Raw genomic sequence first — 26,348 nt, 5'->3', positions numbered from 1 at the left:
ACCTAACCATTTATTAGAAAAAGCATTATAATTCCAGAACCTCCTGGGTTTACTTATTGGAAAATAGTGAAATGAAATATTTAAATGTTTATAAAACTTTACCCACAAAAACTTATAGCAAAATATTTACCTGCATTCATAGGATTAAATAAAGTTTTAACTTTAAGCAGTAGAAATTTTTGCATGTTTTTAAATTGAGATGGTATTCCAAAGCACTAGAATCATATTTAATCATAGAATTATAACCATATCAAACTTCTAAAGACTCTTAGAATTCATGTCAATGTACAGTCCATCTGGTCCTTAAGGTTTCCCTATTCTTTGCTCTCTTCCTGTCTTCTTTCTCCTCATTATGTTTCTTCCTCACACACTTCCCTGTCAACTGTTTCTTATTGTGGAAAAATGATGAAAAACAACTCCTGGAAGTGCTATTTTAATGTGGTTTAACTATAGACAGACAGCTGTTCTGAATTAAAACATTTTTTTCAGTCCAGTTGAGCTGGGTCAAGGTTGTGGGGGAAGAAGAAAATCACAGATGTTTCAAATCTTGGCCATCGTAACTCTTGAACACTTAGTGTTTATACCATTCATTTGGAGCAAGGCATATGCTACCTTATATTTTAAATTTTTTTAGAAGTCCCTTCTGCCTGTATTTCATTACAAGCTTCAGTGCCAACATAGCTCAGACTTCCTTGCAGACCATGTATCTAGCCCAGCACACAACATATGTTCCAATTTGTATGTAATTCAACACAATTGAAATCAACTAATGTATATTGAGTGCTTACTGTGGGTGACTCAAATAAGAAAAAGCCTGGGTTGTTACACTAGAATCCTGGTAACAGTATTCAAGGGAGCATAAATGTATTGAAGGTAAAAAAAATTGTACCATAACTGTAATGCAAAGTTGCCTAAGATCAGTGCTCTAACAAGGTGCCAGGTAAGACATAAAGAAAATTACCCAAATTGATTAAAAACATTAATAAAATATTAGCACTTGTGAATTTCCTGAGAAGAGACACTGGAGTTGACAGTGGCATTGAAGGAAATACATGGTAGATGATCAATAAACATTGATGGCCAAGGATGTCTCTGAACAGGCAAGTAAAATGAAAGGGCTGAAAGACCCAAGGTTAGGGAAAACCTAAGCAAATTACCTGATTAAGCTAGAGCACAATGAGTGTGAAGGTGTAATAAGAAAGGAGCCCGTAATTCTAACTGGATGGGATTGTGGGATGTGTGGTAGGCAGAAAAAATGGCTCCCCAAAATTGAAAGATTGTTCTTTCAATCTTTGAGCCTGTAAACATGGGGGAGAAAAGGTCTTAAAGATGTGGTGAAATGTAGGAATTCAGAGATGGGCAGATTAATCTTGATTATCTGGATAAATACAATGTAAGATCATGAGTTCTTAATGAAATGAGAGAGACACATGATGTTCCTGGCTTCAAATATGTGAGAAGAGATACTTGAACCTAGGAATACTGGCAGCCTCTAAAGTGCCTTGGAAAAGGCAATAAAGCAGATTTTCCTTTAGAGCTTCCATAAAGGAACTGCTATCTTGGTTTTAACCCATTGAGACCTGCTTTGGACTTCTGATGCACAAAACTATAAGATGACATATTTAAAATATTTTAAGGCACTAACTTCATGATAGCTTTCTGTTGCTGTTATAATAAATTAATGCAATGTCAAGTGATTGTGGTTAAAAATGTGGTTAAAAATCAGACTATAGAGAGCTAATGAAAGCTTTTGAACAAGGCAGTAAGTAGATTAATTTTATACATAATAGGAAAATTGATTCTGGTTTTTAATATGTAATATGAGAAAACTAGATAAAGAAGTTTCTAGAAGAAAGTAATTATACATGAAATTGTCTTTAAATAGAAACTGGGAACTTCTGTGTAACTCTTAAGACAAAATATTTAATAGAATTTTTAACTTCTGAAAATAAAGATTTTTTCCCTAAATTTCTAAATACATTATAGAACTGAAGTTGAGAGTGAACACTCAGTTTAGATTCTATTACTGATGTTATGTGTGCTTTGTCACACATCTGTTCATTCATCTAGCAATCAATTCATCTTTTAATACATCTCAACATAAATTGTAGACCTCAGTAGAACCTTTCTAGAATATTTTAGAATACTTAGAATATTTAGAATATGTAGAATTTAGAATATTTAGAATATTTTATTTTATCATTACCTACAGTTTTGTATCTTTGAAGTTTTTTTTTAAATTTACATAAAGTGAAATGTACTAATTGTAACTGATAAGGTTTTTTTCAAATGCCTACAGTTGTTCAACTCCAATCTCTATCAAGATATAGAATGTTATCATCTTTTAGAAGGTTCCTTCATGTTTTGTCGTGTACTGGAAACAAACCACAAAAACTGATGATGTACACCTCTTCTCAATTGTTTAGTATTAAGTTGGTAGTTGAATTGGCCGTGGTTTTAGTATTTACTCCATGGAAGTAGGCAAACACTTCAAGTTAAATCCAAATCTTCTTCATCCCCCTCCCCACCCCAAGAGCTGGAGGTTATCATATATTCGATTTCTTTTCCCCCCACCAAGAATTAACTTTGCCTGTGGTAAAATTTCAAAATACAAAATTGTATGCATGCTTAAGGTAACTGAAACTCCTCTAAATTTTGAGATTCATCCTTATTGCTGAATGTATCAGTAATTCTTTGTTAATGCTGATTAGGTTTTCAGTGTGTGTGAAAATACCACAGCTAGTCATTTTTCTATTTCAACTTTTTTAAAGCTTTGATTTATGAAAGGAAAGGTGCATGAGTGAAAGAGCACATAAACAGGGGGAGAGACAGAGGCGGAGGGAGCAGCCAACTCCCAGCTGAACTGGGATCCCAACGTGGGGCTTAATTCCAGGACCTAGAGATGGTGACCTGAGACACCCAGGCACCCCTCATTTTTCTGTTGATGGTTATGGAGCTGGTTCAGTTATGGGGCTATTAGGAATTAAGCTTCTGAGAGTTCTTATACAAGCAATTGTGAAAAATAGGCTTGCTGGGTCACTTTGTAAATATATGTGTAAATATGTTATTTCATACATAATATATAAAAAGTATAAATTCTGTAATCCATTTGTAGTTACTTCGGATGGGGCAAGAGAAGTGATCCCTTTGGTAGCATTTGGTAGAGATGGGGTTACCAGGTTTCTCCCTTTCCTGTGTGAGATCTTCCTTACCCTGTGATTTCTCCCATGTTTCCAAGCTATGCCATTTTAGGGAGGGTCTATGTAGGTAAAAGCAAACCATTCCTCTTAACATCTACAGTGTGTCCAAGCTCGTTTATTCACTTGTGCTCCCCCACCCGCCATTTGCTCGAATAGTGTGCTGAACTCTTCCTCTGGAAACATGGACTTCTACAAAGGCTCATTCATTCATGAATAATTGTCTAAGTCAGCGTTTTCCAGGGATTTCTGGGCTGTGGTTCATAGACCAATGCCAGGGACCACAGCCAGGACCAAGGTTGATCTGTCAATTCCCAATGTGTGGGTGGCCAAGATTGCTCTGGGTCCCTTAACATATGGTGCTGGATCCCTACAGATCCTTCAAAGATATCTTTGTCTGTGAATTGTTGCCAAATTTTTATTCTTGGGGGGCAAACTAGGGATATTTTATGCCACCATGATGCAGATGTCACCTATAGTTTTTAACTGTCAAATTTATTGACCTAAAATTACCCACAATATTCTCAATATCTGCCTAGGGGATAAAATCTGGGGAAAAAGTCTTTCATCCTTAACTTCTCATAGTCTCTTAGTAGTTTTTATTAAATATATACTAACCTTGTAAACATAGACCTCATTTAGTGTTCTCATTCTTCATGCTTGAGTTCATTATACTGAATACATTATACACAAGAAAAGACCATATTAACCTCTTTTGCTTTAAACAATTCTATATATCTTAAATAAATTAAAAAAAAAGTTTACCTCCGTACCTACCATTTGTCATGTTCCTCATTTCTAGCCTAAAGCACTTGCTTCAGAATTTCCTGTAGTGTTGGTCTAATGAAAACTCTATTACCTTTTATGAGAATCTATTCCATCTTCAATGTCAAAGGATATATTTGCTTCACATGAGATTATGTTTTGAGAAATAAGTTCCTATCACTTTAATAATTTCCCAGTGCCTTCTGGACTTAGTTATTTCTTTGAAGTTAGCATTTAAACATCACTCCCCTTCATAGAAATGTCATCCTTTCCATAGCCTCTTTCAAAAATTTCCCTTTGGTTTTCAGCATCTTGATTACAACCTGCCTGGTAGTGGCCTTTTTGGTACTCACCCTCTTGGGTCATTTTATCTTAAGCTTTAAAAACTGCCAATGTGCCTCTTCTAGGGGTTAGACTCAAAGTTTCTATGGAGAATTTGGTAGAATCCTCTCTGGTTATTGCCTTCTCAGGGCAACCAATGCTGCTATAAAGAGATCCCAGAATTTTTGCCATTGGAGTTGTATTGACAGAGTAGCCTCAACCGCAGGCTACCTGCAGGTGAAAGACGTAAGAGTCAAGGTCTCCCATGTTCCTTTCCCTATGTGTTACTTCCCTTATCGATCTGCTTGCTTTGCTTCATACTTCCTAGTGTTTAAGTTGTTGTCTTCTTCCACCGCTCCCAGATTTTCTAGCTCTTCTATAGTAGAAGTTTGGGTTTTGTAGGAACTACTCAGCTATACTGGAAACAGGATTCAAAAGTTATGAATTTTTAATAAATAAACTGACATCTTTAAGTTCAGTGAATAAAATTCAAACTACGACTCATTCTGTACTACTGCTTGACTCACTGGTCTGGAAATAAAACCAAGTTTTTCCTTGGTGTAAAAGAAACTGTAAAAAGAAAGCATATAGTGATTTCCCCTGAGAGGTTTTACTTTTCATAAAGGCAGTTTGGAGGCCATCCTAGATAGTATCATTTAATTTTAATGGCAGAATTTTCCCACTACTCCAAGCTTCTGCAAGACTTACAGTGTCTTTTATCTTATGGAGAAATAATGAAGTCCAAGAGAAATGATTTGACTATAATTACAGATTCTAAAACATCCAGTCCAACTAGGTCAAATCGCTTTAACAAACATATACTAAGCACCTTTGCTAAGAGCAATATACAAAAGTTCAAAATTTTATGGTCTCTTTCCTTGAGATACTGACATTTTAGTAGATGAAGTGTGACACAGAACTATTTTAATTTACCAAGTGAGTACTATGAGAATGATAAACATAGAATGCTATGGAAACACGCAAATGGGACACCAAACCCAAAATTGTCATGAGGGGAACAAGGTGTCAGGCATTTGTCTTATTCTGGCAGAAGAGCTGAGTCTCATAGGAGTAGTTTAAGTTAGTCAGTTAGGAATTGGGGCTCACTTCCTCCAAGTCACTGTTACGGGGTCTGAGAGACCTTTTCTGACCACAGTAAAATTGTACCCTTTTTGCTAGTACTCCTTATCTCTCATGTTTCCAATTTTTTTTAAATTATCTAACATATTTTCCTTTCTCCCCCCACCCCCAAATGCCCCAACGAGTATCTAGGCTGAATGAGCATAGACCACACCCCACCATGTGTTTTGTTTTATTCAGTGCTCTACCTACAATGTTAAAACAGTCTCTAGAACATAGCAGGTTCTTAAATATTTGCTATATAAATACATTTAATAAGTTCTGTGAGTAATGAATAGTCAGCAGTAAGACTTGAATATTTTTGAAAGGCTGCATATTGTAGCACCAGAATGCATATTATACTAAGATGTTCGCAGCTTGTTCCATTTGTGATGGGAAATTACCAGAAAGGGAAAAATAACATGTTTACACAAATCACTGTGATAAATATGAAGATACTAGGCATGGAGGCAAAAGTAGAGTTACTATATTGACTGACAACCTTCAAGTTATAATTATGAAATCGGTTTTCAACAGAGTATCTAGTTTTGTGAAAGAATAAAAGAAAAAAATCCGAAGAGCTAATCCTCGAAGATTAACTTTTTCAGAATGACAATTCTGCCTTAACTAAATCCTGTCATTTTCATTAAGAAACTCAGTGTTCTGAATGTCTAAGTCATAGGAGACTTTCACAGAATCTGAGGCAGCAAAAAATAAAAGGGAAATGAGAGGTGTTGGGTTGAGAAGGCAGGAGCCATTCTATTGAAAGGGTCAATGCCTGCAGAAGTACGAGTGTGAAGGACAGTGACCTACGCAAAGATAATTTATTACATACAATGAAAATGCATGTGGAGGAAACTGAAAAGGAGAGGAGATAATGAGCAAATACCCACTTAACTCAGCAGAAGTAACGAGCTGGACATAGACTCTGCCCTGTTATAGACACAATGTAAACATCTATTCAGATACATATTTGCAAACTGCAATTGTGGTAGCTTAGTAGTATAACAGAGAAGCAAAATTTGACCTGGATGATCAAAGTAATTCCTGAGAGTGAAATTTCAGCTGATAGAGAAAAGATAAAGAGAAATCAAGGGAAATGGGAATAGAAGTAGGGTATTCGCATGAAGAAAACGAAATTTATTTGTAAAGGTTCTGTGTTTGGTTGAATAGAATATTGAAGGAACTGGAGGTTGTTAGGCAATAAATACCTCTAACTTGCAGGGAGGAAAGTAGAAACCTAGAAGTTGAAGTGACATGTAAGGGCTAGACTATGTAAAATCTTGGAGTCCATATAATTTGAGGTTTATTTCCAGACAAGTAGGAAGTATTAACACTTGAGATGCTAAACTAAGGAGTTGAATACTATCCTTATTTTCTTTTTTAAAGACTTATTTTGGAGAGAGCACTAACAGGGTGGGGTGTGGCAGAGAGTGTGAGAGCACAGAGCCCAACACGGGGGCTCTGTCTCAAAACCCTGAGATCAGCACCTGAGCTGAAATGAAGAATCAGTTGCTTAACCGACTGAGCCATGCAGGTGCCACTGAACATATCCTTATTACCAAAAGGTCCCACTGAAGGATTCAAAGTGGAGAGTCCTCTCACTTTCAAACATAATTCTGGTCTTACTTCATCTAGCTTCTTCCTTAAGTGCCTAATAAGTGTCAGGCACAGAACTGGAAACAAGAACAAGAGTAATGGAAAATGCAGATGATCTTGCCATTTTGAAATTCATATACTATTGGGGGAGATGGGTTTAAGGGGAACAACTTGAATGCTCCTTGTCCTCATCTTAAACGGTATCATTGTTACATATAATGAAGTAGTTTTTGTTTTCGTGTATTCTAACATGGGTCTTCAGTGATCATCTCTTGGAAAGATCTAATCTGTGCAGTTGAGAATGAAGGTGGACTCTGAAAAATGGTGCCCCACAAATAATTTGCTTACAAACCATCCTGAGAAATCTCCCTGTATTATACACATTCAAACCTAAGGTTTGAATCGAAGGCAAGAGATGTATAGAAGTGTATAATAATGGAGACTAATAAGACTACGATCTAGTTTTAATGAAATGGTAAGTATCATGTGACACGAATATATATGAGACTGGCAAATAAGGGACACAAAACCACAATTGTAGGAGACTCCTGCAAGACCAGAGAAAATCAATCAGACATATGTACTAGCATATAAAAGGGGCATGTAGGCTATACATATGATTCATACTTGCCTATATATAGAATTGTGGATCAAATACACAAATATATAAAATGCATAAGTTACAAGTCTTTTTCTACCTTTTCTAAAGACTCTTGGTGGCTAAACTTACTCTCACCCATAGCTTGAAAGTATATTAACTGATCTGTAGGATGGTGATGGTTTTGACCTTGAGGAAGAGTAAGCTTGTTAAAAAAACAGCCTCCAGGGGCACCTGAGTGGCTCAGTGGGTTAAAGCCTCTGCCTTGGGCTCAAGTCGAGCCCCGCATCAGGCTCTCTGCTCAGTGGGGAGTCGGCTTCCTCCTCTCTCTCTCTGCCTGCCTCTCTGCCTCCTTGTAATCTCTCAAATAAAATCTTTTTTTTTAAATTTATTTATTTATTCATTTGACACACAGAGATCACAAGTAGGCAGAGAGGCAGGCAGAGAGAGAGAGGAGGAAGAAGGCTCCCCGCTGAGCAGAGAGCCTGATGCAGGAGCTCGATCCCAGGACCCTGGGATCATGACCTGAGCCAAAGGCAGAGGCTTAGCCCACTGAGCCACCCAGGTGCCCCTCAAATAAAATCTTTAAAAAAAAAAAAAAACAAAACACACAACCTCCATTTCCAAAAAATATGACTGTATGGACCAATGATCAGTAAAAATAGAAGTTTATTGTAAAAAACCTTGAAATCAATTAATAAACAAGCACAATCTCTTGGACCAAGTAGTTAACGTACTTTTAAGGTCTAAGAAAAGATCAAATATAAATCTACGTAATGCCTGGAAAATAACCTGAATACTACTTATCTTAGAGTATGTTAAGTGTCCAGTATAGAAGTCAAAGATCAGGGGTGCCTGGGTGGCACAGCTGGTTAAGTGTCTGACTATTGATTTCAGCTCAGGTCATGACCTCATGGTTGTGAGATGGAGCCCACAGGTCAGGCTCTGTGCAGAGGAGACTTGAGATTCTCTGTCCCTTAGCCCCTCCTGCTGGTGTGCGCTCTCTCAAATCTTAAAAAAACAAAACAAAACAAACAAACAAAAAAAAACAAACCAAACAAAAACAAACAAAACCAAACCCGAACACGAATTTCTGAACAAAAGGAATCAAATCTTTCAGCTGAATAAAGAGTAAAGCCTGTTGCTAAATAAGTTCAGAACACATCTGATGAAATTTGGATTTCATTTTTTATTTAAAAACACAATCTTAGTAAAACTAGGTAAATAACTTGAGATTTTGTGTATGTATGTATAAGTATTCTAGTGTTATCTCAAAAGCTAGCACCATGCTAAATAGGAAAACTCTGGGGTTCTCATTTAAGTCCAGAACTACTGTGGTCACTATCACTAAGCATTATTAGGTATGGACAAGTGAAATAGTAAAAATATGCAATCAACAGATCTACTGGATTTACTACAGAATTGTGTTTTGCTCAAAGCCACACCAAACAGGAAAACTTACAGGTAACCTGGTAAATGGAACAAAGCATTACATCTATATTTACATTAAAATGACTTTGTCTTTCTGCAACTGTGCCCTCACGCTACAGGCCTGACCCTTAGCTACTGGCCTCCTTTTACATATGTGAGCTAAATAATCCCTTTAATGTTTAACACAGAGATGGTCTCATTATCCATCTTTTGAGTGTGCCTGTTTTCTGCTTCCTGTCTGTATTCGAAAATAGCAATTAATACCTGGGTTGGTCTCTGGAAACCCGTAAACTACTCTGAAACTGAGTGACTCCATTTTGATATTCATATGAATGACCTTTTGACAAGGGACAATGGATCACAGGCAATCAGTGGCTCGTAATAGCAACGCTGTTTTACAGGTTACTGTGAATATTGGCTTGAACCGTAGTGCTAGTTGAAGGCAGGGGAAAGGGAGATCAAGTGGCTGTAACTGTCACTCTGGTGACAGCCATAATCACCGTGATTACGGGGGGACTAGTTTCTTTTCTTATGCTGAAAAACTTACATAATGAGAATTAGAGACGAAGTTTTGAACTCTAAAGTCAAGTCCTGGGTGGATAATGAGACCATCTCTGTGTTAAACATTAAGGGGATTATTTAGCTCACATACCTAAAAGCGGGCTGGCACCCAAGAGTCAGGCGGATAGCGTGATTATACAGTTGCAGAGAGACAGAGCCATTTTAATGTAAATATAGGTGGATTGCCTTGCCCCATTCTCTAGGTTACTGTAAGGTTTCCTATTTTGTGTGGCTCTGAGCAAGAGACATTTCTGTAGTAAATCCAGATTCTGATGCAAGGCCTTTTAATATTTTTGTTCATGTTACTCCCCTCAGAGGAAGGGATTGGTGTGCTGGCCCAGGCAGTGGATCATGAGTATCAAAATGAAAGTGGGTAGTTGCTACACTAGGGGATATAATATTTTCATGTCTGGAAGCCGAAGTGATTCACTGGGTTTCTTATTGGGGCTCCCTTTTCCAGTAGCATTAGTCATTGGGAAACTGAACCAACCCAAATAAGTTAGGGATCACTAAATACTTAGATCCTACAGGAAGAGGTTCAGTTCCCTTCATTTAAGAAAAATTCCTAAAATAATGGCAGTGGGTAAGAAGACACAGAATGGGTTCTATAATTACCAATTTTGGCTCCATTATCAACTCCAGAAATTAGAATACTAGCTGCTTCATTTTAGTGTGCTTAATTATTTTTCTTTCTTTGGTACTGTTTCCAAACAGTGTGATAGGGATTAAGGTTACAGTTGAGGTTCTGTGTGAGAGTATCACCTGAACTGTATGGTAATGATGCAGTTTCCTATTTTCCTGTTCTATTCCATAACAGCTAAAGATAGAAACTCCTTAGGTTAAATTTATTTTTGGTGCATGCATATGATAAAGAAAATTTGTTTTGTCAGTAATAATATGGAAAAATCACCAAGACATCCCAGTAAATTGAAATAGCAAGATACAGATAATTGTTTAATGTTATTTTGAAGAGAAAGCAGGTGTGTGTGCACACGGGCACTCACATATTTACTCAAATACAAAGTGTGTTTCTTAACGGGAGTGTGGTAAATGTCCTTTGGAGGAAAAAAGGTTGACTGAGGGACAGATAAAGGTGAATGTCTTATTTTTAATAATTGTACATCTTTTTTTTTTATTTTAAAGATTTTATTTATTTGACAGACAGGGATCACAAGCAGGCAGAGAGACAAGCAGAGAGAGGGGGGAAAGCAGGTTCCCTGCTGAGCAGAGAGCCCAATATGGGACTCAATCCCAGGACCCTGAGATCATGAACTGAGCTGAAGGCAGAGGCTCAACCCACTGAGCCACCCAGGCACCCCAATTGTACATCTTTTGTAAAAGCTGTAAATTTTTACATTATGTATTTAAAAAATAAAATTTAATGGTAAGATCTACTTAAAATCCTTAGTATAATCATATTAGTGGTCTAAAAGAGGAAAATGAGATCTCAAAATGCAAAACCAAAAAACAAAAAGCAAAAAAAAATTTTTAAACTAAAATTCTACATAGTCTTGTTTTAAACACCAAAAAAATTAAAGTCCTTTATTATGATAATTTATACATGTCTCAAAAGATAGTACTTGGTATATAATAGGCGTCAGTAAACATCTGTTGATGAAGAATTTGTGGTGAAATACGAGAAAGACGCCCATTAAAATCAGGAAAACCTATGGTCTCCACTGTTAAATGTTATTCCTTAAAATAGATCTAAAAGTGTTAAACAATTAGACCAGACAATGAAAGAGATACAAAAAATTTAAAAATACGGAGCAAAGTACGGACTAAAAAAAAATGTTAACAAAGAAAACAGCTGCTAGAATTAATAGAATTTGCTAATATCATAAGCTGGCAAATCAATATCTTTATATGGCTAGCTCTTCCGTATTTTGATTATATCAGGACTTTAAAACTTAAGAGGCACAGAATTTCTGAACTTGCCTTCTCACTATTTCCAAATATTCTAAAAGAAACAGAATATTTACAATCTGAAAACAACAAATGTTCTTTCAAACCATTGTATATAAGAACTTGTTAGGAATTCAGATATGACCCAGCAAATATATGGTTTACGAGTCAGGTGTGTATTTTCATTTACATATGACCTCATGACAGTCAATCATTAAAAATTCACCCAAGATTAATATATTAATCAGAGGCCAGTGGATAGTTCTTGGATATACTCTTTAATTATAAGAGTACTAATTTGGCATTAAAGTTTCAATTAAAATATTGGCCAGGAAGGACCTCTGGAAAAATTTACATATAAGGACTCTAGTAGATTATAAGAATGCTAAACTTCAACTCTTTTGTGCTGAATCTCCTGCAATGCCTCTTAGTGTAAAGCTCCTCCCACTAAAAACTGTAGTATATTGTCCCACCCAGTTATCTAAGTGTACTTGAGACTGGATTTGTCACTAAAATGTGGTGGAAGTTCTAACTGCACCAGTTCTGAGCCTAGACTTACAAAGTTTTGCACGCCTCTTTTTTAAAATTTTTTTTCAGTGTTCCAAAATTCATTGTTTATGAACCACACCCAGTGCTCCATGCAATATGTGCCCTTGTTGATACCCACCACCAGGCTCACCCAACCCCCCACTGCCCTCTCCTCCAAAACCCTCAGTTTGTTTCTCAGAGTCCACAGTCTCTCATGGTTTGTCTCCCCCTCTGATTTCCCCCAACTCACTTCTCCTCTCTTTCACCCAAAGTCCTCCTCTGTTATTGCTTATGCTCCACAAGTAAGTGAAACTATGATAATTGACTCTTTGCCTGAGTTATTTCACTCAGCATAATCTCTCCCAGTCCTATCCATGTTGATACAAAAATGTGGTATTCATCCTTTCTGATGGAGGCATAATACTCCATAGTGTATATGGACCATATCTTCTTTATCCATTTGTCCGTTGAAGGACATCTTGACTCTTTCCACAGTTTGGCGACTGTGGCCATTGCTGCTATGAACATTGGGGTACAGATGGCCCTTTTCACTACATCTGTATCTTTGGGGTAAATACCCAATAGTGTAATTGCAGGGTCATAGGGTAGCTCTATTTTTAAGTTCTTTTTTTTTCTTTTTTTTTCTTTTCTTTTTTTTTTTTTTTAAGATTTTATTTACCTACCTGACAGAGAGAGAGGGAACACAAGCAGGGGGAGTGGGAGAGGGAGAAGCAGGCGCCTCGCTGAGTAGCCCGATGTGGGGTTCGATCCCAAGACCCTGGGATCATGACCTGAGCTGAAGGCGGACGCTTAACGACTGAGTCACCCAGGTACCCCCTATTTTTAATTTCTTAAGGAATCTCCACACTGTTTTCCAAAGCGGCTGCACCAACTTGCATTCCCACCAACAATGTAAGAGGGATCCCCTTTCTCCACATCTGCTCCAACACACATTGTTTACTGTCTTGTTAATTTTGGCCATTCTAACTGGTGTAAGGTGGTATCTCAATGTGGTTTTGACTTGAATCTCCCTGATGGATAATGATGATGAACACCTTTTGAAACCCTACCTAAAACAGGAAAAGAAAGAGCCTGTGCTAGCCTCTTTGAAGGTGACTGGTAACATGAACCAAGTCAGGCTAGGTGTGACAGCTGAGGCCCCACGGAGGGACAGTACATAAATTTTCTGCTTAATCTACAGCACAGGGAAGGCTGGCTAATCCCAGAAGAACCAACCAGGTGACCCCAGACTGTAAATCCAGATCTGCTGTATTGTCAGACAGTCAATTAGTCGTTCTTTTCAGCTGCTAAGTTTTAGGGTAGTTATAGAACAATAACCAACTGATTCAGACTCTGACACAGAAAATGAGACACATCCTATTAGTCTCTCTCAGAAATTACCATTGACTTCAGGGAATTATGTCCTAGCTCTTGAGGCAACAGTAGGCCAGATTATGGTTAAAAACAATGTAATTTTGAAACTCCCCATAGATACTAACAGAGGAATGACAGTCTGTGGCCAGATTTTAGCAAACTTTAAAGCCCTTGCTTATTTCTAATGTATGTTTAGCTCTCTTTCATTCTTTGTATGACCATAGACTTACCCTTTTCTAACAGAAAAATGAACTATTTGGGTTATAGTAAATACTTGTATTTTAAATTGTACTCGAAGGTTAGTTCCTATTTTCTACCTAATAATGTACCTGACAGAAAGTAGACAAAGTAATCTTGAGGATTCTATCCATTATTGTACCCGGTAACAAGTGGGCAAAATTAATCTAGATTCTAAATGGGAAAGGATAGAAAAGCAGAGGGAAGAGACCACTCCATTCCAGTAAGGGATCAAAAGAGAAATAGAATAACTAGTGGATAGACCTGAGTTTGCCATGTGGCTTGCTTTTAATTCTTGCTGCCTGATGTCTGAGATAAGCTTCTAGCCTCCCACCAAATGAATTCTTACTTGAGAAATAACAACTGTCTCCATTCTTTGCATCCAAATATTATTTAACAAGCATCACCTATTTCTATGTAATATGTATGCACTAGCACTTTCAAATACTATCTCAAATGGTCTTTGGTTAGTCATTGTCAGTCATTAACTGATAGGCTCACATTGGCAGACAAGAACCAATAGTTTGATAAGAAATTTACAACAAGGGTACCTGGGTGGCTCAGGGGTTAAAGCCTCTGCCTTCGGCTCAGGCCATGATCCCAGGGTCCTGGGATCAAGCTCTGCATCAGGCTCTCTGCTCCCCAGGGAGCCTGCTTTCCCCCCCCCCTCTCTCTCTGCCTGCCTCTCTGCCTACTTGTGATCTCTGCCAAATAAATAAATAAAATCTTGAAAAAAATTTTATAGTAAATTTATATACACCGATTTGTTTTGGAGATGCAGTTATTAAACATTTGTCAGCAAATCCCTACTTGTGCCTGATACTAGATCATGTGTATTGTGTAGATAACGAATACTGGTTTTATTTTACTTTTCTTGTTTTCTTGTTTTTAATTTTCCCAATACGTTTTATTAGAGGGCTCATTATAAATGACATCCTTGATATGTTTTGGTAAGTAATTCTAAGGGGTGGGGCAAAGGTAAATCAGTATAACTTTAACAGTGGTCTGTTATGCTTTTACTCTGTTCCTCGAGGGGATGGTGCTCAGACTATATTTACTGTTGCTACTTGCTCATTGCTTTCTGAGGGTATTTTTGTCAAGTGGCTCCTTTTGGGTCATAGATGTTGAGTATTTCAGTATTGTCAGAATTGGGCCTCAGGCATGAACATGTTTACGGAGTTTTTCTACATTCTTTAGAATATTTTCATGTGTTATCCTTAAATTGAAACAATATCCCACTGTCTAGATGTACCATAGTTCATTTATCCTTTCTCCTGCTGAAGGACATTTTGGTTGCTTCCATACTTTGATAACTATGAATAAAGCTGCTATAAACATTCTTGTACAAGTTCTTTTGGACATAAGTTTTCAAATCCTTTGGGTAAATATCAAGGAACATAATTGCTGGGTGTTCTGTTAGAGTATGTTTAGCTTTGTAAGAAACCTCCAAAGTGTCATCCAAAATGGCTGTACCATTCTGTATTCCCACCAACAATAAATGAGCACTCCTGTTGCTCACATCCTTGCTAGCATTTGGTGCCACCAGTGTTCTGGAATTTGGCCATTCTATTAGGCAGGTAGTATGTCTCCTCACTACTTTAATTTGCATTTCTTAACACATGATGTGGAACATATTTCTGTGTGCTTATTTGCCATCTGTACATCTTGTTTTAAGGTATTAAAGGTCTGACCCATATTTTGATGAGGTTGTTTTCTTTAGTGTTAAGAATTCTTGGTATATTTTGGGATAATGGTCTCCTTTATTAGAGGTGTCTTTTGGGGGTTGAGGTGAAATGATAAGCCACATACTGGAGTTTTGTTTTTGTTTTGGTTAATTCTCCTATGATCTTTTCAAAGCAGACATTTTGAATCAATGAAGATAAGCTTATGAATTCTTTCTTTCTTGGATTTTGTCCTTGGTGTTGTATCTGAAAGGAATCCTCATACCTTAGGTCATCTTGGTTTTCTTTGGTGTTACTTTCTAGAGATATTTATGACTTTGAGTTCTACATTTAGGTCTATAATCCATTTTAAGAAAATTCTTGTGAATGTCTATAAGGTCTGTCGAGATTGGTTTGTGAATGTCCAAGTGTTCCAGCATCACTTGTCAGATTATATTTGCCCCTTGTACTGCCTGTACTCCTTTGTCAAAGATCAGTTGACTATATTTCTGGGGTCTATTTCTTTATTCTGTTCCACTGCTCTAATTGCTCCTTAACCAACACCACACTCTCTATAACTTCTTTTATCTTTGAGTACGGTTGACACACAATGCACTCCTTTGGTTTCAGTAAACTTCTGATAAGTCTCGAAGTCAGGTTGCATCAGTTCTCCAACTTTGTTCTTAAATAGTCTATATTTTTTTCAATACTGAATATTTTCCTTCTTTTAAATTTTTTAAATCTTTTTTTTTTTTTTAAGATTTTATTTATTTGACAGAGATCACAAGTAGGCAGAGAGACATGCGGGGGGCGGGGGGGAAGCAGGCTCCCTGCTGAGCAGAGAGCCCAATGTGGGGCTCTATCCCAGGACCCTGAGATCACCACCTGAGCCGAAGGCAGAGGCTTTAACCCACTGAGCCGCACAGGCGCACCCCGAATATTTTCCTTTTATGTCTTTTTCCTTTCCGTGTGAACTTTAGAAGCAAGGTATCCTACCCATAAAGTAACTTGAGCAGCTCAGTCATTATATAGGAACCTGTGGCAGTGAGGTGCAGGTGAGAGGAAACCCTCTATAATTTTAAGATTAAATCTCTGTCTTTGGACCCGTGTTTTGGAGCTGTGACCTTCCCAAGCATTTCCCCAGTGGTATAGCATTTTCCCCAGTTCTCCTAGTTCCTTTCCTAGCTGCAGCATTCCCATTCATTTCTTTTTTCTTTTTTTTTTTTTAAGGTTTTATTTGTTTATTTGACAGGCAGAGATCACAAGTAGGCAGAGGCAGGCAGAGAGAGAAGGAGGGGAAGCAGGCTCCCCGCAGAGTGGAGAGCCCGATGCTGGGCTCAAGCCCAGGACCCTGGGACCATGAGCCCAGCAGAACGCAGAGGCTTAACCCACTGAGCCACACAGGGGCCCCTCCCATTCATTTGAGGACTTGACACTTAGGGAGTACCAACCCATCCCCCTGCTCTGCCCTTTGGTGAGATAAGTCTAGAAGGGACTGAAGTAGGTCTTGCGTACTTCCTCCAGAGGAATAATATGACATCCACCCTTGTGAATTTGGCCTTTTCTATGGAGAAAGCTTAGCACATAAGGTACAGTGATGATTCTTCCAATTGAGGGATCATTTTGGCATCTTTAGCATTTGAATCTGTTGGGAATTGTTGCGGAGGAGTAATCTTGTCTAATTTTCAAGGTCCTTCTAGCTGGACTAAGAATCAAATTGACATGAGACAGAATAACAAGAAAATAATGGAGTAGCATATGTACAGGGAAGCCACACAGACCTGGAAATTCCAAAGAGTGAGGCAACATGATGACCTAAGGAGAGACTTAGGGATCCGAAGATACTAAGGGGAGAAAGGCCATTAGTAGGAAGATGAGAGAGATTTAGAAAACAAAGTTTGCCCATTATGCAGGTACATTGTTATAGGTGAAGAAGGCTCTATTAATAGCTCTCTTCCTGGTACAAGCAGGGACATAAAGGGTTTTTCCTGAATCTGCTGGGCTTTGTTTGCTTTTAACTCAAATGTTCATCTTGAGGAGGCCTGTCCCCAGGCCCCACAGATTCCTGCTGCTTATGGCCACACACATTGTAAGGCCCCCACCCAACACTGCAGTCCCTAGGGGTTTCTCACTCTCAGGCTAGTGAACACTCAGTCTTATAAATGTATCAAAATTACCATTTGAATGTTTGTATTTGTTGATGGGTCCAGAAGCTTCTCCATGTGAACAAGTTTTATTTGTCACCCCCTGCACATGCCTGACTAATTTCAAGGTAGCACTTTGCCCCGCAAACTCACTTCTCTGCTAGGTCCACAAAAAAATGACTGGTTTTCAGCTTTTCTAGTTTTTGCTTGTAAAGATGAGAGTGAAGACTTGTAAGTACTTTATATTTTGAAGCTGAAACTGTAAGTCTCCTGTTAATACCTATTTAAAGATCTTTTCTCTTCTAAGCCATGATTATAATAGTCTCACTTGGAAATTCTGCTTCATACACAAGCTATCACTTTTGTCTGCCTTTAAAATATTCATATATCAATACGTATACATATTTATGCATTTGTGCTAGGTCAGTGGATTCATGAGGACATGACAATGAGTAAGGACACTTTCATGTATTCAGATGTCTGTCTTACAGCAAAAAATGCCAAATATTTTGAGTGTCAAAGAAAAAAATGAGCTTCTTTTCGCCCTGGACTTCTATTGAGTTTACCATTTAATTAATGGGTGATACTGTAAAAAATAATGCCTTCCATGCAGGATTTCTGTGAATATTAATTGATTAAATATATGAAAAATATCTTGTGTGGACTCAAATCTATTTTTATAAATTAAGATCATGGTGAATTGATCATACAGTTGCTTTAGTGGAGATATTGGCAGGACAACATACACACTGAAGAAATCCTACTTTGGTCTGCCTGGTAAGGTTAAAAAAAAAAGTATCACATGGGATGCAGAATTTTAAACTCACTCACAATGTACCTGAAAAATGCATAGAAGTTTGCAAGTAGACATGTTTGGGAAGGGCATTCCATGTAGAAAGAACCTCATGCATCCAGGTCTGCTTTGGGATTTGGAGCCAGTTGGCAAACATAAATGAAAAGAAAATTGGTAAAATCTAAGTGTAATTTACTTTGCCTTCTTAAGTGGAAAAAGGAGGGAGCAAAAACAAAAGTCATTGCTTGAGGTGCCCTGGAAGAGCAGAAGTAGTTGAAGCAGTTATATACTTGTTCCTGTTTTCTCCTGTTTCAGTGGTTTTACATTTTGTTTATTGATGTTCCAGTTTTTCTGAGAAACCCTTGACCTCAGTGAAGTACTTTTCTCTCTCCTCTACAGTGGCCATTCTTTCCACATTTCCCTGATTGCTTGTCTTACTTCCTTTACTCCTTTCTTACTCTTTCAGTCAGAAGTATTGAGCTTTAGCTCTTGGCTAACCATTGAGTTAGGGTATGAGAAAGTCCTAGAGGGGAGACATTCACTCTACTTAAGGATGAGAATTGAGAGAAAGTGTCCTTGCGGCCCTTGACCTGAGTCATTTTTTTTCCCACTGTTCCAAGATTCATTGTTTATGCACCACACTAAGTGCTCCATGCAATATGTGCCCTCCTTAATACCTACCACCAGGCTTACTCATCCCCCACCACCCTCCCTTCCAAAAACCTCAGTTTGTTTCTCAGTGTCCACAGTCTCTTGCAGTGTCTCCCCCTCCAATTTCCCCCAATTCACTTCTCTTTCACCCAATGTCCTCTGTTACTGCTTATGCTCCACAAGTAAGTGAAACCATATGATAATTGACTCTCTCTGCCTGACTTATTTCACTCAGTATAATCTCCAGTTCCACTCATGTTGATGTAAATTTGGGTATTCATCCTTTCTGATGACTGAGTAATATTCCATTGTATATATGGACCATATCTTCTTTATTCATTCATCTGTTGAAGGGAATCTTGGCTTTTTCCAGAGTTTGGCGATTGTGGCCATTGCTGCTATGAACATTGGGGGTACAGATGGCCCTTCTTCTCACTACATCTGTATCTTTGGGGTAAATACCCAGTAGTGCAATTGCAGGGTCATAGGGTAGCTCTATTTTTAATTTCTTAAGGAATCTCCACACTGTTTTCCAAAGTGGTTGCACCAACTTGTATTCCCACCAACAGTGTAAGAGGTTTCCCTTTTCTCCACATCCTCTCCAACACTTGTTTACTGTCCTGTTAATTCCAGCCCTTCTAACTGGTATAAGGTGGTATCTCAATGTGGTTTTGACTTGGATCTTTTGTAAGTAACTAGAGTCTCCTTATTGCAAACATAAAACTCATTTTACAGAAGTAAGTAACGCTGTAATTCCTTCAGGTATTTTAACAGTTTCTTTGGTATTCTGAGTGATTTGGGGGAAGAAAAAATCTTAAAAATAACAATGGTATTTTTTACAATTTCTTACATTTTTTTTTCTGGCTTTTTCTAACATAATCCCCACATTTTTTCTTTTGGTGAAAGTCCAATTTCTTAGAGTATTCAAATTTGTGGTTTTCACATCATATACTTCCACCTTTACTCCTTAGAACTTGCATGATGATTGTAAAATCTTATAATGCATGCTCATAAACATAAGCAGACTTTACTTGAATGGGTGGACTTCTGAAAATATAATTTAATTTACCTTTTTTCTACCGTATCTATTTAAATATTCCAAAGAGCAAAGATTTGTCCAAAAAGTCTTCTAAAACTCAAACATTAAGTTACCAAGGACAGCTGAATTCTGATATCTGTCAAATTCCATTTATTTCTAAATCTTTACATGGGAGTACTGCATTCATTGACTCCTAAAATTTCATGGAAAAGTAAGACTACATCTTCTCAATCAAAGATCTCTTAATCTGCTCGTTTTGATCTCTTGAAGCTCAATGAGGAAAGGATTCTGAAAAGAACTCCAATCTAGTTTGACCTTCTCTTAACTTTTCTCATTACTCTGATCCTATCAATTTTGGCACTTCACATTTGCTCTTCGACTTTGAGTATTTCTGCTCAAATTTAATCACCTTTGAGACAGTATTAATCACTTTTAGGGAAACCATTGCGTTTGTTCATTCTTTAAGAATGTTATCATCCTTACCTGTAAGCTTCTTGAAAATGGAGTATTCTTATTCCTGATGATTTTTATCGTGAATGTCTTCCTATTCCAATGGATTTGTGACACTTAGAATCCACCAGTTTCTATAGCTTTTCAAATACTGGGAGTTGGTATTCTCATTGCATAAACAGAAGAGAATTTGCATGTTCCTGTCTTGGCACTTAATGTAAGAAATGCTGTCTTCAAGCACTCCTATTTGAACAGGCTATCTCCCCTATGAGAAATATTCCTATTCATCTAACTTAAATGTCTCTTGCTTAATTGACTTTCATTTACTCTTCTTTGAATCCTTGGAGACATAAGCGATAACCCACTAATAACTGACCTCATCTTTCTTAATAAATATTTTTTTGAAATACTGCCTGCTCTTCTACAGAACAGCACATCTCAATGTATATTCCATGGAACAATGGTTTTGTAAATGCTGGGCAGGGAAAAAACAAAGGTTCTGTGGTGAAATGATTTCAGCCACTGCCACAAAACATACCTTCTTGTTGGATGCATGTTTACTAACCTATTAATGATTCTGTAAAAGCTCTAAGGCAAAGAAGCCTGTTTTAACCTCATCTTACTCAGCACTTTTCAATCTTACATCACAAAAAGCTTCATTTATGAACATTCCATGAAAAATATTTTTGAGGGGCACCTGGGTGGCTCAGTGGGTTATAGCCTCTGCCTTCGGCTCAGGTCATGATCCCAGGGTCCTGGGATCCAACCCCACATCAGGCTCTCTGCTCAGCGGGGAGCCTGCTTCCCTTCCTCTCTCTCTGCCTGCCTCTCTGCCTACTTGTGATCTCTGTCTGTCAAATAAATACATAAAAATATTTTAAAATATATATATTTTTGAAAATATTAGATGATCAGTGCTCCTTTCCTGTTTTGACCAATCACCTTTTCTATGATTTGAGGATTTTATTCTCAATAGCAGTTTTTTTGTGAACAGTTATACTGTAAGTTGTGTATTATATTCTGGTAAGGATCAGATGAATTTGAAATAGAATGGAGAAAATACTTTCAGACCCCTGCAGGGCATGATAGTCTTAGTATATTTTGGTATCCTTTTCATTCCTTTCTAGACTGAAGAAAACGACCACTACACTAACACTAACTAACGGGTGCCAGAATCAAATGGTAATTGACATTGATCACCAAAGTTTGCCTCCTTGTTCTTTAGCCATCCAGGCAAAAGTACATAGTTCTTTAACATTCTCATGGTTATGTAGTGTAAAAATGGCACTACAAACAATCATATTGAAATATTCCTCTATTGCCATATACTTGTCACTGTTGAAGGTTGTAGGTTAGTTCTTCTGCTCTTTTAAGATCAGGAGAACAAGATGAATTAAGTGAATTGGACCAAAGCAAATCTTTGAATCCCTGAGACATTAGCTGGTGCTTAATTCATGAATTGTGCTACTTCCTAGCAAGCAACTAGTGATTATCCCAGTGCAGGTCAAAGATAAGTGTAAATCAAAGAATAAGGAATCAGAGAAGTATGAATTTGACAATTGGATATGACTTAGACTCTCAGTGCAAAATGTCAAAGATCACAGCAAAAACAGTTGTTGGTAGCATTTTGATTATTTCATCTTCCCGCATGAACCAAACAGATCTTTGAAGTTTATTTTGATTCCGAAGAAGAATTAAAATGTAAGAAAATGTAAGAAAAACTTTTCTCATTGACCACCTCGATGTTTCACTTAACTAGGAATTAAAGAAGAGGTGAATACCGAGTAACTTAGTATAAAAACTGCACGGGTTGTGGGCTTAAATTTTTGACAGTACTTCCCATGTACCTTTTCTAATAGGCTGGTTTGGATGTGTCTATTTATAAAAACTATAGTTTAGGCTCCTACTCCTAGAACCTTCTAGTACATTCCTCATACCTCTGTTAACATTCTAAATACAGATCTGTTAGACATACATCTTTCTAAAAAAATTTACTTATAGGGCCCTAGTGACTATGGAATAGATCTACATGATTTAGGATGCCATTCAGTGCCCTTCTCAGCCTGGAACAAACCTCCATCAACTTGTTCGCAGAGCATCCTCAGGGCCCCACTTGGGCCCACACACATCCATTGTAGTCTCTGTAAGGTTGTGCAGTATACAGATCTTCACATGGGCTGTAACTGTACATGCCTCTTGGAGTTGAGGAGTGTGACCCTCCTTCTCTTGTTCTCTTCCTTCTTACACTAAATTTTACACTATTTTTTCTCTTTTGACATTTTCAGATCATCTTGTTTGAGAGGACTTTTCTGTTTTTAATCTATAAACTCCTAGGCATTCTTCAGAAAGAAGTTAAAACATCACCTATTTGCTAAAGTCTAGTGGAACTCAAAATTGTAACTGCTTATCGTGAATTCTCAGTATTTATTGCATCTATATGGCATTTCTACATCTTTTTTTTTTCCCTCATGTGTTTATTCACTTACCTGTAATCATGACTACTGAGTGCACTGGTTTCCTATCATTGCTGTAACAAATTTTCACAAGTGTGGTGGTTTAAAAACCACACAAATTAATTGCATTATAGTTTTGGCAGTTAGAATTCTGAAATGAGTTCTACTGGGCTAAAACTTGAGGTGTCATCAGAACTATAGATCTTCTCTAGGTTTTAGGGAGGGACTCTACTCCTTGCCCTTGGAGGTTTTAGGGGCTTGCTTCATTCCTTGGCTCAGGACCCTTTCCCCCATCTTCAGAGTCAACAGTCCATCTTGAAACTCTGACTCTGACCTCTTTCTTTTTACTTCTAGGATTCTTACATGATTATGTTCAGCCCGCCTAGATAATCTGGGATAATCTATTTTACTCAATATCCTTAATTTAAACACAAAGTCCCTTTTGTCATATAAGGTAACAAGTTAACAGGTTTTGTGGATTATGATCTAGAAATCTTTGAAGGTCTATTATTCTGCTTACCGTACCTACCCTTCATTACATCTAGAACATCTTGCAAGGTTCCTAGTACATATTTATTACACTACTTATTAGCTTAAAAAATTAATGAGTATTATAGTGATTAGTTTCCAAGTCAGTCTTCTATATTATAAAATTCTGGAAGCTAGGGAGCGTGTCCTAATTCTTTCTGTATCCCCATGTTCTACATGATGCCTAGTATATAATAAATTAAAATTTTTTATTGAACCAGTAAGTTCCATAAAAGACACAACTGAATTCGGCCTTTAATGAAAATTTCTAATGAATGGTTTATGTATAACAACAAAAAAAAAGACTTTTCTAGAAGTTATGATTTGGGGTCTGTCAAATCATACCCCAGATTAATTTTGTTGAGTCCAAAGGGAAGTTGGAAATCCATAGGAGGCCACCAGCACTTTGAGAATAGCGAGAATAGCTAATCCCTCTTTTTTTTTTTTTTTTTTAAGATTTATTTATTTTAGAGAGAGTGAGCATGTGTGCATGCATGTGAAAGCAGGGGAAAGGGGGGAGGGAAAGAATTTCAAGCGGACTCCCTGCTGAGTACTGACTCTGGTGTAGGGCTCAATCTCACAATCCTGAGATCATGACCTGAACCAAAATCAAGAATCCAATGTCTAACCAACTGAGCCACCCAGATGCCCCTAAATAAGCCTTCTTTGATTCCCTTCCTGCTTTTGTCATTTCTCAGCTGATGTCTCACATCTGTTCAGTATTGGTGATGCTCATTCCACTTCATCATTCTATGCAGTTCAGACTACACGGACTTGAAGTGCCGGGGGGGGAAAAAAAAAGGAAACCAGAAAATCTGAATAATGTAGGGCTATAATACATTCTCTGGGAATATCAATGACCTTAAGATTTTTGAGTGATCTGTTTTACACTGCAATGTTCTTGTGCAGGTGCAATCTATGGGTCCTAATCATTGAATTCTGATTCAAGAGATGAATCTAAGAGCTCTGCTAGGACAATGATTAAATTATAGGAAACCATGACATCCTTATAGCCATACCCCACAATTGTGGTAATTATCACCTTAAAACACTTACTGTTACTCCACTTTCTTTTTAAGAGCACATAAATGCAATGATCTACCAAAATATTCCTTCTCTACTGACATGCAGTACAGTGTTGGGCATAAAATAGTTAATAAATACTTGCTTACAAAATTAAAGCCCTTAGTAGTCTGTTATCTCTTCCTTTCTAACCTTTCCTTATTCTGTGCATCTTACATAACCACCTGTATAAATTTCTCTCCTCCAGCTAAGAAAACACTACATGGTTTCCTTAATAGGTGTCAACTTTTAGTCATTTGTTCTCATTGTTTCCTCTTACAACCGAACATATTTAACTCCATGTATATATGCTCCTACCTTACAAGTTTGAATCAATCTGGTAACTCCAACTTTTCCTCAGATGATCTGGATAATACTCTCTAAAGATATCATCAGCATTTTATTTACTTATGTTCATTAGTTATACTTTTGAAATGTAAACATCCTAGTGGAAGAAAATGCTTATTTTCACACTTTAAGCATTTTAAAGTGTCTTACTGATCCCTTAATATGCCATGGTCATTCCTAAGCTCATCTCCTAAAATGCATTTCTTCTTTTTCCACTTTTTCAGCTTTTTAAAAAATTTTAACTTGCAGCTATAGGTCTTTCTATTAGCCTTTGACAAATAGTACTGTTGGGTTTCCTTCAGTGATAGAATTGGATATTACCACTTAACCTCAGTTTCCCAGTCTCCTTCTAAATATGAGTTACTTGGGCATGTATTAAATATAGATACATATATATATACTATCAGATACTCCTCCCAGAAATTCTAGTTCAATAGTACTGAGCAAGGGCTTAGGAGTATATATTACAATGTAGACAAAATTTTTCTCTGGGGAATTGAAGCAAACACTGCTGTCTCTCACTGACCATTCAGGACATTAATAATACTAGTAATAGGGTAGGTCCTTATAGTCACATAACTCAGCCACTCTTCCTGGGCTCAAATCTCGTCTATCCTTACATACTACATAATCATTCATTTTATGCTCCTGAAGTGTCTTCTACTTTTTTGGCCTTAGAGCAAATTGTGTCCTAATATGGAGGCAAAAATCATTTTCTTAGTTTTTAACTATTCTTCACTTTGACCTTTGGGGATACAAAGTTAGACCTTGTTTCTAAAGGACAACCACTCAATTCTGAGAAAGGCTGTTGTATCCACCTGAATCTTTTGTTTTCCATAATTCAAGTCTTCTGTTGACATTCTCCAAAAGCCAGCCCTTTTGGTCTATATGTTCAGTGTGGTAGCCATTACCTACATGTAAATATTTAAGGAAATGAAATATGACTAGTGTGACTAAAGAATTGAGTTCATAGATTTACTTAAATATGTGGTCATAGTCGCATTATAGTTCAGTATGAATTAAAGGAATTCCAAATACAGAAAGACCCCTCTGGAAAATTTTTGCCTAGTTTCATGACGGAGTGAGTAAAACTCAGTCTCCAGAAAAGACTTAATTTCATGTGAAGGATAAAACTGATTTAATGAGTAAAGTTATTATATTTTGCAAAAGGTTGAAGGTGTGTGTTGACAGGATATATTTTTCTTTTTCTTACTGTGTATGATTTGCGGGAAAGTACTGTGAGGGAATCTACTTAGTTGGTGATAACATTTGGTCAGTTGTGGTTGGATGTTTATGCTATTGAAAGGAAGTTAAGCTTAATTTTAGAAGCAGTAGAGGATTATTGAATTTTTTAAGCAAGGAAGATTAGTGTCCAGGGTGCTATATTGGTGAGGCATGGAGACTATTTTCTATTTAAGAGTCATTATTAATTTATGAAAATAATAGTAAGGCACTAGAACTTTTGAAGCCTATGATAAGATGCAAATTCAGTTGCCATACTGATATTTTAAGCTTGGGTTTAATTCTTTTCATCTGTAGTCCATATCTGATCTCTTGCCCTCCAGACTAAAAGTTCTAGGAGAC

Source organism: Martes martes (assembly GCF_963455335.1).
Source record: "Martes martes genome assembly, chromosome: 10".
NCBI classification, from domain to species: Eukaryota; Metazoa; Chordata; class Mammalia; order Carnivora; family Mustelidae; genus Martes; species Martes martes.
This window is presented reverse-complemented; position numbering follows the sequence as displayed.